This window comes from Colobus angolensis, unplaced genomic scaffold, assembly GCF_000951035.1.
Source record: "Colobus angolensis palliatus isolate OR3802 unplaced genomic scaffold, Cang.pa_1.0 Scaffold393, whole genome shotgun sequence".
NCBI lineage: Eukaryota > Metazoa > Chordata > Mammalia > Primates > Cercopithecidae > Colobus > Colobus angolensis.
The window spans coordinates 1,260,881-1,272,423 of record NW_012117299.1 but is presented as its reverse complement, the minus strand read 5'-3'; positions in this window follow the sequence as shown (position 1 = coordinate 1,272,423).

Sequence of the window (11,543 nt, the reverse complement as noted above, 5' to 3'; positions counted from 1 at the left end):
AATACAATTATGTATAATTCATACTTGATAATAAATGACTATATTGCTAGCTTATTTATTTACCATACTATTCTTTTTATTGTTGTTTTAGAGTGTATTCCCACTTATTAAAAAAATTAATTGTAATACCAGCCTCAGGTAGGTCCTTCAGGAAGTATATCAGAAGGCATTTTTTTTTTATCATAGGAGATGATAACTCCATGCCTGTTATTGTCCCCGAAAACCTTCCAGTGAGAAAGTATGTGGAGATGGAAGAGAGTGATGTTGATGATCTTTATCCCATGTTGGCCCAAGCTAATCAGTGTGTTCGCGTCTTAGTTTTTGTTTTTTGTTTTTTTTTTTTTGAGACAGTCTCAAACCATTGCCCAGGCTGGAGTGCAGTGGCGCAATCTCAGCTCACTGCAACATCTGCCTCCGGGGTTCAAGAGATTCTCCTGTCTCAGCCTCCTGAATACCTGGGATTACAGGTGCCCATCACCACACCTGGCTAATTTTTTGTGTATTTTTAGTAGAGACAGGGTTTCACTATGTTGGCCAGGCTGGTCTCGACCTCCTGACCTCGTGATCCACCCACCTTGGCCTCCCAAAGTGCTAGAATTACAGGCGTGAGCCGCCGTGTTTGTTTGTTTTGAGATGGAGTCTCACTCAGCTGCCCAGACTGGAGTGCACTGGTGCTATCTTGGCTCACTGCAACCTCCACCCCTCCCCCGGGCTCCAGCGATTCTCCTGCCCCAACCTCCTGAGTAGCTGAGGCTACAGGTGTGCACCACCACACCCAGCTAATTTTTGTATTTTTAATAGAGACAGGGTTTCACCATGTTGGCCAGGATGGTCTTGATCTCTTGACCTCGCGATCCGCCCACCTCAGCCTCCCAAAGTGCTGGGATTACAGGCTTGAGCCACTGTGCCTGGCCTGCGTCTTAATTTTTAACCAAAAAAAAGTTTAAAAAGTAAAACAAAGAAAAATATAAAATTTTAAAAATAGGAAAAAATTTGTAGAATAAGGATATAAAGAAGGAAAATATTTTTATACAGTTGTATAATGTGTTTATGTTTTAAACTAAGTGTTATTACAAAAAATTTAAACGTTTAAAACATTAGTTTATAAAGTAAAAAAAGTGTAGTAAGCTAAGTTTATTATTGAAGAAAAGCAATTTTTAATAAATTAGTGAAGGCCTGGTGTGGTGGCTCACACCTGTAATATTAGCACTTTGGGAAGCTGAGGCAGGAGGATTGCTTGAGGCCAGTAGTTCAAGATCAGCCTGGGTGATATAGTGAGACACCATCTCTATTTATTAAAAAATACATACATAAATAAATTTATGAAGCCTAAATTGTGTATGTTTAAATAAGACATGCTTCTTTGCATGTCTTTAATTTTTATTGGACACTGGACATTTTAGATAATATAGTATTTATTGTAGCAACTCTGAGTACTGGTCCCCTATCTTTCTCCCTCCTAGGTCTGGTTATCTTTATTTGCTTGTTTATGTGTCTAGTGACTGGCTGTGTTATTTTAGTGAAGTCTGTTTCCCCTTCCACAGTCTAAGGTGCAGCACTGAGTATGCTCACAGTCAACTTGAGATGATAGTGATTTCCGGAAACCTTCTTCCCTTTTCCCTGATCACCCCCAGCTGTTAAACTCCTCTCATTGATGGCTAATTGCTCAGTTGTTTTGAATAATACTAAGGGCATAAACAAATTGCTCTACAAACTAATTCATGGAGAGTTTCTGAGATCAGTGTTTGACATTTGTTCTGATTCTGGGAGGGCTTCTTCCAGGTGTTTGTTTTGTTTTTCAGATGGAGTCTCATTCCATGGCTCAGGCTGGAGTGCAGTGGTGCAATCTCAGCTCACGGCAACCTCCACCTCCCAGGTTCAAGTGATTCTCCTGCCTCAACCTCCCGAGTAGCTGGGATTACAGGTGCGGGCCACCATGCCCAGCTAATTTTTGTATTTTTAGTAGAGATGGGGTTTCACCATGTTGGCCAGGCTGGCCTCGAACTCCTGACCTCAGGTGATCCACCCGCCTTGGCCACCTGCAGAGATTACAGGTATGAGCCACTGTGCCTGGCCACTTCTTCCAGTATTATTCCCTAGTTCTCTCCTACAAACAATCAGGTCTACAGTTTATCCTGTAACTTGAATTTCCTCCCAAGTACCTGTCACCTGAATCTCCATCATGCTTGGGTGTGTCCTTAGATTTATATACATTTTTTTCTTTTTTTTTTTCTTGTTTGCATTTTTTCAGTCTTTACATTTAAATATGTCCAAACAGTTTTTAAAAAAATTAAAGTGAGTCCTTTGGGAGGAGATTAGAATCTCTCTGTTTTACAGCCTGCTCCTCTCTTCAGGCAAAATATCTGAGCCAGGATTCTGGAGGTGGAGGTGGGGACAATAGCGAGTTTCTGAGTGACAGTCTTGCTTTGCAAGCTAAGCACAAGATGCAGCAGCCTGAGGTCCTCTTTGCTTTCCTCTCCTGGTGTGGAACCTCCACTTCACGAGCTTAAAGAGGTCTCAGTCCTCTCATCACACTTTGTCCAAGGTGGAACCTCCATTCTACAAGTGAGGGTTGGGTGGGGAAAAAAAAAACAAACCCTTAACTATGCATACCCAGGACTTAGTCTCAGCAACAGGTGGCTGGAGGGGGCAGGATAAGAAATACTGACATCCTTGCCTGGTGCAGTGGCTCACATCTGTAATACCAACACTTTCTCTTTTTTTTTTTTTTTTTTGAGACAGTCTTGCTCTGTCACCCAGGCTGGAGTGCAATGGCACAATCTCAGCTCACTGCAACCTCCACGTCCTCAGTTCAAGCAATTCTCCTGCCTCAGCCTCCCAAGTAGCTGGGATTACAGGCGCCCACCACCATGCCCAGCTAATTTTTGTATTTTTACTAGAGACAGGGTTTCCCCATGTTGGCCAGACTGGCCTCAGGCCATCTGCCCTCCTCGGCCTCCTAAAGTGCTGGGATTACAGGTGTGAGTGACCTTGCCCGGCCTGTAACTCCATGTAACACTGTGTTGCCCAGGAGTTCAGGACCAGCCTGGGCAACATACTGAGACCCTGTCACAATAAAATAGTAAATAAAATAAAATAAATAAAATAAAATACTGACATCCCTATTCTCCTGGGAAGACAGCTCTCCACCTGGGAGCTGGTGGGAGAGGGAGCCCTGTGTTTTAGGATATAGCAGTCTGGAGTGGAGTCTTCACCTCACTGAGTTGAGATGGGAGAGGGAGGAGTGAGCTTGATTAAAATACCACAGACCCTTGCCTTTCTTAATGAGTTTTCACAGGTTGTCTTGAATAGATGTTTTTTCTTTTGCTGTTTGCCCTTAGGCTGATGATCACAGGCTTTAAATGGTTGGGGTTTGTTTTTGTTTTTTATATAATTTTTGCCAGGTACCTTGAGGAACAAGTTAGTGGAATTCCTCATTCTTCATACCATAAGTCTATGTTATTCCAACGTATTTTAAAAATACTTTTAGGCTGTGCGTGGTGGCTCACGCCTATAATCCCAGACTTCGGGAGGCCGAGGTGGGCGGATCACCTGAGGTCGGGGGTTCGAGACCAGCCTGACCAACATGGAGAAACCCCCGTCTCTGCTAAAAATACAAAAGTAGCTGGGCGTGGTGGAGCATGCCTGTAATCCCAGCTAGTCAGGAGGCTGAGGCAGGAGAATGGCTTGAAACCGGGAGGTGGATGTTATGGTGAGCCAAGATTGTGCCACTGCACTCCAGTCTGGGCGACAAGAGTGAAACTCCATCTCAAAAAATAGATAAGTAAAAATAAAAAATAGTTTTATATTTAAAAATATAACCACAATATGATCCAGCAAACTCACTCCTGGATATACATCCAAAGGAAATAAAATCAGTATCTCAAAGAGATATCTGCATTTTCATGTTTATTGCAGCATTTTCAAGATACAGAATATCTTGACTGTAGCAAAGATATATATGCTACATAGAGCATATAGTGGAGACATGTTTGACTGATGAATGAAGAAAGAAATGTGGTATATACAATGGAATATCATGCATGAACCTGAAGGATATTACACTAAGTGAAATAAGCCCGACATAGAAAGACAAATGCTATATGCGTATATGTGGAATCTACAAAAGTCAATCTCAGAAGCGGAGAGTAGGCCAGTCGTGGTGGCTCACACTTATAATCCCAGCACTTTGGGAGGTGGGCGGATCATGAGGTCAGGAGTTTGAGACCAGCCTGACCAACACAGTGAAACCCCGTCTCTACTAAAAATACAAAAATTACCTGGGTGTGGTGGTGGGCGCCTGTAATCCCAGCTACTCAGGAGGCTGAGGCAGGAGAATTGCTTGAACCCAGGAGGCGGAGGTTATTATGGTGAGCCGAGATTGTGCCACTGCACTCCAGCCTGGGTGGACAGAGCTAGACTCCGTCTCAAAAAAAAAAGAAGCGGAGAGTAGAATGATGATTGGTGGTCAGGGGCTGAAGCATGGGGGAAATGGGAGATGTTGGTCGAAGAGTACAAACTTTCAGTTGTAAGATGAATATGTTTGGGGAGCTAGTGTACAGCAGTGACTATAGTTAATAATACTGCATTTTTTTGTGCTCGCTTTGGCAACACATATACTGAAATTGGAAGTATACAGAGATTGACATGGCCGCAGAGCAAGGATGACATGCAAAGTCATGAAACAGTCCACGCTTTTTTTTTTTTTTTTTTTTGAGATGGAGTCTCGCCTTGTCGCCCAGGCTGGAGTGCAGTGGCTGGATCTCAGCTCACTGCAAGCTCCACTTCCCGGGTTCACGCCATTCTCCTGCCTCAGCCTCCCAAGTAGCTGGGACTACAGGCGCTGCCACCACACCCGGCTAATTTTTTTGTATTTTTAGTAGAGGCGGGGTTTCTCCGTGTTAGCCAGGATGGTCTTGACCTCCTGACCTCGTGATCCACCCGCCTCGGCCTCCCAAAGTTCTAGGATTACAAGCGTGAGCCACCACGCCCGGCCCCACGCTTTTCTTTCTGAGGAAAAAAACACTGTGTTTTTAATTTGAAATTTGCTAAGATAATAGATCTTAATTGTCACCACTAACCCTCTACCACCCTACTAAATAACTGTGTGAGGCGATGGATGTGTAATTTTTGTTTTTGTTTTTGTTTTTGATACGGAGTCTTGCTCTGTCACCCAGGCTGGAGTACAATGGTGCAACCCTGGCTCACTGCAACCTCTGCCTCCCAGATTCAAGCAATTCTCCTGCCTCAGCCTCCTGAGTAGCTGGGACCACCTGGTTGTGCCACCACGCCCGGCTAATTTTTGTATTTTTAGTAGAGACGAGGTTTCACCATGTTGGTCAGACTGGTCTTGAACTCCTGACCTCATGATCTGCACACCTCAGCCTCCCAAAGTGCTGGGATTACAGATGTAAGCCACCGCACCCAGTCTTTTTTTTTTTTAAGACAAGGTCTTGCTCTGTTACCCAGGCTGGAATGCAGTGGCAAAATCATAGTTCACCCTTACCACAAACTCCCAGGCTCAAACAATCCTTCCACCTCAGCCTCCCAAGTAGCTAGGACTACAGGTGCACCACCATACCTGGCTAAAGATGGGGTCTTGCTATGTTGCCCACACTGGTCTTGAACTCCTGGCCTCAAGTGATCCTCCCACCTCAGCCAAAGTGCTGGGATTTCAGATATGAGCCACCATGCTCAGGCATGTTTCTTATAAATAAGTACATCTTTTACATAACCTCAATACAGTCAGGAAATTTACATTACTACTTGAATATATACAAAATTTTATTTGTCAGGTTCAAGCTTCATCAACTGCTTTGCAGCAAAAGGATCTAGTTCAGGGTCATGCTTAGTTGTCACATGGTGTTAGGCACCTTTAGTCTGGTATAGTTCTTCAGTCTTTCTTTAGTGACCTTGACACTTTTGAATATTATAGGTCAGTTGCTTTGAAGAAGATCCCTCAACTTGGGATTGTTTAATGCTTCCTTATGATTAAATTTAAGTTATGTATCTTTCACAGAAATATCACAAGTAATGTGTTCTTCTAATCACATTCTGTGCCAAGTGGTATACAATTTTGATTTATTCTATTACCGATGCGGTTGGGAGCAGGTCCCCCAAAATCTGGTCATAAACTGGCCCCAGAACTGGCCATAAACAAAATCTCTGCAGCACTGTAACATATTCATATTGGCCCTCACGCCCAAGCTGGAAGGTTGTGGGTTTATGGGAATGAGAGCAAGGAATACCTGGCCCGCCCAGGGTGGAAAACCACTTAAAGGCATTCTTAAGTTACAAACAATAGCATGAGCGATCTGTGCCTTAGAGACATGCTCCTGCTGCAGTTAACTAGCCCAACCTATTCCTTTAATTCGGCCCATCCCTTCATTTCCCATAAGGGATACTTTTAGTTAATCGTATATCTATAGAAACAATGCTAATGATTGGTTTGCTGTTAATAAATATGTGGGTAAATCTCTGTTTGGGACTCTCAGCGCTGAAGGCTGTGAGACCCTTAATTTGCCATATCACACCTCTATATTTCTGTGTGTGTGTGTGTCTTTAATTCCTCTAGCGCTGCTGGGTTAGGGTCTCCCTTACCAAGCTGGTCTCGGCAAGTGGCGTCCATCGTGGGGGGCTCAAATCCAGGTTAAAGGGTGGCCGGAGCAACGGTTGGAACGGAAAACTAGCTGGAGGACGCCCGAGTGCTCTTAAAGCAATCCCTGTGGTGAGTAAGAAGGGGAGCTCTGAAGCCTCAGGGTAACAGGGGGACAGGTACGGGGTCTGGTTCATTCTACCCTGGAACTTCTTCACACTGATGAGGAGGAAGAATGAGAGTACAGTGAAGTCATAGAAGACGTTACAGAGCATGTTTATTTAGCTTCAGCTAAAGCTAAAGTGGCAAAGGAAGGAGAGGTTCATCCCTACCCTTCTGCACCCCCTCATTATTATTTTGAAGAAACAGACCCTCCCGATCTTTCTTTTCCAGAGGACACTGGGCAAAAAGTAGTTGCCCCAGTGACTGTTCGAGCAGTACCTGGAGTGACCACTCTTAGTTCTCTCCAGGCAGGAATTCACAAGCTAGATGAGAGCGTGATTTAGAGGCTTGGCAGCTCCCTGTTAGAATACACCCCCTCAGATCAACAGGGAAATATTATAGCTACATTTGAGCCTTTTCCTTTTAAATTACTCCAAGAATTTAAACAAGTTATAAATCAGCAGGGATCAGGTTCTCCTTTTGTAATGAGACTGTTAAAGAATGTTACTGTTTCCAGTCGGATGATTCCTACTGACTGGGATGCTCTTACTCCAGCTTGGGTAACTCCTGCTCAGTTCTTACAATGTAAAGCTTGATGGGCAGATGAAGCTTCCATTCAGGCTGCTTGCAATGCCCAGGCCTAGCCTCAAATTAATATAACTGCAGACTGACTTTTGGGGGTCGGCAGCTGGGCTGGTTTAGATGCACAACTGGACATGCAGGATGATGCCATAGAGCAGCTTAGAGGTGTGTGCATTAGAGCTTGGGAAAAAATCACTTCAGGTGAGGAAAAATACCCTTCCTTTAGTGCTGTAAAACAGGGACCAAGAGAACCATACGTCGATTTTATAGCTTGGTTACAGGAGTCTCTTAAAAAGATGATTGCAGATTTGGCTGCTCAGGATATAGTGCTGCAGTTACTAGCTTTCGACAATGCTAATCCCGAGTGCCAGGCTGCTCTGTGACCTCTCAGAGGGAAAGCACATTTAGTTGATTATACCAAGGCCTGTGATGGTATCGGAGGTAATCTGCATAAGGCTACTCTGCTAGCCCAGGCAATGGCAGGACTGAGAGTAGATATTCCGTTTCCTGGGGCTTGTTTTAACTGTGGGAAGCATGGTTAAACTAAAAAAGAACGTAGAAAAAATCAGCGAGTCAGGCCGCCAGAGATGGGAAAAAAGAAAACTGTTGAGCCTGAAATATGTCCAAAATGTAAAAAAGGAAAACATTGGGCTAGTCAGTGTCACTCTAAGTTTGATAAAGATGGGAACCTGATTTCGGGAAACGCCATGAGGAGCCCATCCCGGGCCCCATTCTAAACCGGGGCATTTCCAGCTCAGGCCATTCCCTCACCCCTGTACAATGTCTGTCGCCCGCCACAGCCAGTAGTGCCACAGTAGATTTATGCTGCACAAACGCTATGAGGCTTCTGCCTGGGGAACCCCCTCAAAAGGTCCCAACAGGAGTCTGAACTCTTGCCAGCGGGGACAACAGGATTGCTTTTAGGAAGGCCTAGTTTAAGTTTAAAAGTAGCGTGCAAATACACACAGGAGTCATTGATTCAGATTACAATGGGGAAATTCAGACTGTTATATCTACTTCTGTTCCCTGGAAAGCAGAGCCAGGAGAGTGTATAGCACAGCTGCTGATTGTGCCATACGTGGGAATGGGAAAAAGTAAAATTAAACGAACAGGAGGATTTGGAAGCGCAAATAAACAAGGCAAAGCAGCTTATTGGATAAATCAAATTACTGATAAATGTCCTACCTGTGAAATAACTATTCAGGGAAAGAAATTTAAAAGTTTGGTAGATACAGGAGCAGACATTTCAATCATTTCTCTACAGCACTGGCCGTCCACGTGGCCAATTCAACCCACTCAATTTAACATAGTTGGAGTTGGTAAAACCCCTGAAGTATATCAGAGTAGTTATATTTTGCATTGTGAAGGGCCCAATGGACAATCTGGGACTATTCAACCAATTATAACTTCTGTACCTATACATTTATGGGGAAGAGATTTATTACAACAATGGGGAGCACAAGTTCTAATTCCAGAACAGTTATATAGCCCTCAAAGTCAACATACAATGCATGAAATGGGGTATGTCCCTGGTATGGGACTAGAAAAAAATTTGCAAGGTTTGAAAGAACCGCTTCAAGCGGAAAAACAAAGTTCCCGCCAAAGATTAGGAAATAATTTTTGATGGTGGCCATTGTTAAGCCTCCAGAACCTATAACTTTAAAATGGTTAACAGATAAGCCAACTTGGATAGAACAATGGCCGCTAAGTAAAGAGAAACTGGAGGCTTTAGAGAAATTAATTACTGAATAATTAGAAAATGAACACATAGCTCCAACATTTTCCCCTTGGAATTCTCCAGTTTTCGTAATTAAGAAAAAATGAGATAAATGGAGAATGTTAACTGACTTAAGAGCTATCAATTCAGTTATACAACCTATGGGAGGTTTACAGCCAGGATTGCCTTCTCCTGCTATAGTTCCAAAAAATGGGCCTTTAATAGTCATAGATTTAAAAGACTGTTTCTTTACTATCCCTTTAGCTGAGCAAGACTGTGAATGGTTTGCATTTACAGTTCCTGCAGTAAACAATCTGCAACCTGCTAAGCGTTTTCATTGTTTTACAGATGGGTCTAGTAATGGTAAAGCTTCTTATTCTGGATCAAAAAGTAAAGTTTTCCAGATGCCTTATACTTCAGCAAAAAGCGGAGCTTGTGGCTGTAATTAGGTATTGACTGCTTTTGATATGCCTATTAATGAGATTTCTGATTCTTCATACGTGGCTCATTCCACACAGTTAATTTAAAATGCTCAGTTATGATTTCATACAGATGATCAACTGATGACTTTATTTACCCAATTGCAAACACCAGTTAGGAGTAGAATGCACCCTTTTTACATCACTCACATTAGGGCTCATACACCTCTTCCAGGACCTTTGACTGCAGGGAATCAAATGGCTGATTGCCTAGTTGCTACTGCAATATCTAATGCTAGACACTTTCACAGTTTAACCCATGTTAATGCCTCTGGTCTCAAACACAGATGCTGCATTACCCAGAAAGAAGCTAAAGCTATTAAATAATAACTTGGGGTAGAGGTTATGCTTATGTTTGTCCAGGCAAAAATCAAATCAACAGCTGATTTAGATACCATCAAGACACCTGAAACCTTATCATGAGCCAGATGCTGAAGAAGAGACCCCAGGAGGCTCCCGAGTCAGACCTCCCCGGTTGCAGCCATGTCGAGACTGACACTAAGGAAGACCCCAACTGTCATGAACAACACCTGTCGGACACAGTCACCCACCTGGGGACAGATCAAGAAGCTGTCACAGTTGGTGGAAGAAAACCTGAGGCAAGCAGGACAACCAGTCATAATGAGTCATTGAACGGTCGCTCTGATAGCGGTTATCACCACTGCCATGAGGATTCCTTCAACAAGGGCTGACAGAGAGAACAATTGTACTTATTGGGCATATTTATCAATCTTGGCTGGCAATAATGCCTGGATGTAATCACTCTATGACATAGTTACACACGCTTTCTGATCTCAGGATTTACCATAATAAATCTGCTCTTATAACTGAGGCATACCGCCCTCAAAAACCTATTTGCAAACAGGATTGGACCCAGTTAGAAAAACATGAACGTACTTGTTCAGGAAGATTGCATTGCAGAACAGGCAGAAGTGCTGCACAATGATTCCTATGGAATCATTATTAACTGGTCCCCTAAGGGAATGTTTAGCTTGCATTGCACCTCTCAGTCTGTGTGCCATGGCCACACTATGTTCAGATGATCTGAACAAAACAGTCAGATGGTAGAAATGATAAGAAGTACGGCAAAAGTTCCTATTATCTGGAACCATGGCGGTATAATGGCACCTCAACCTCAAATGGTTTGGCCCGCTCTCGACGCTTAACATAAGAATTTAAAATTAAAAGAACAAATATTTAAAGCATCCCAGGCACACCAGACTTTAATGCCAGGAACTGGCGCGCTTAAAGGAGTTGCAGACAGATTAGCAGCTAGTCACCCATTAGAATGAATAAAAACACTTGGAAGCTCTGTATTTCAATGATGATTGTGCTTTTAATCTGTGTTGTTTTGTAGCAGGATGAGCCACAGACAAAACTCCTCAGACACCGAGTTAAAGAAGGAAGGGGTTTATTCGTCCGGGGGCATCGGCAAGACTTCTGTCTCAAGAGCCAAGCTCCCCGAGTGAGCAATTCCTGTCCCTTTTAAGGGCTCACAACTCTAAGGGGGTGCATGTGAGAGGGTCGTGATTGAGCAAGCAGGGGGTAGTGATTGAGCAAGCAGGGTGACTGGGGGCTGCAGGTACTGGTAATTAGATCGGAACAAAACAAGATAGGGATTTTCACAGTGCATTCCTATACAATGTCCGTAATCTACAGATAACAGAACCAATTAGGTCAGAGGTCGATCTTTAACTACCAGGCCCAGGGTGTGGTGCCGGGCTGTCTGCCTGTGGATTTCATTTCTGCCTTTTAGTTTTTACTTCTTCTTTCCTTGGAGGCAGAAATTGGGCATAAGACAATATGAGGGGTGGTCTCCTCCTTTAGTTTGTCTTTGTATGGTGTGAAGACGTGGATCCTGACCCCTGCGAGAAGTAGCTCACCGTGACGAAACTGCCTTTGCTTTTATCGATTTGCAAATCAGAGAAGGGGGACATGTTGGGAGCAGGTCCCCCAAAATCTGGTCATAAACTGGCCCCAAAACTGGCCATAAACAAAATCTCTGCAG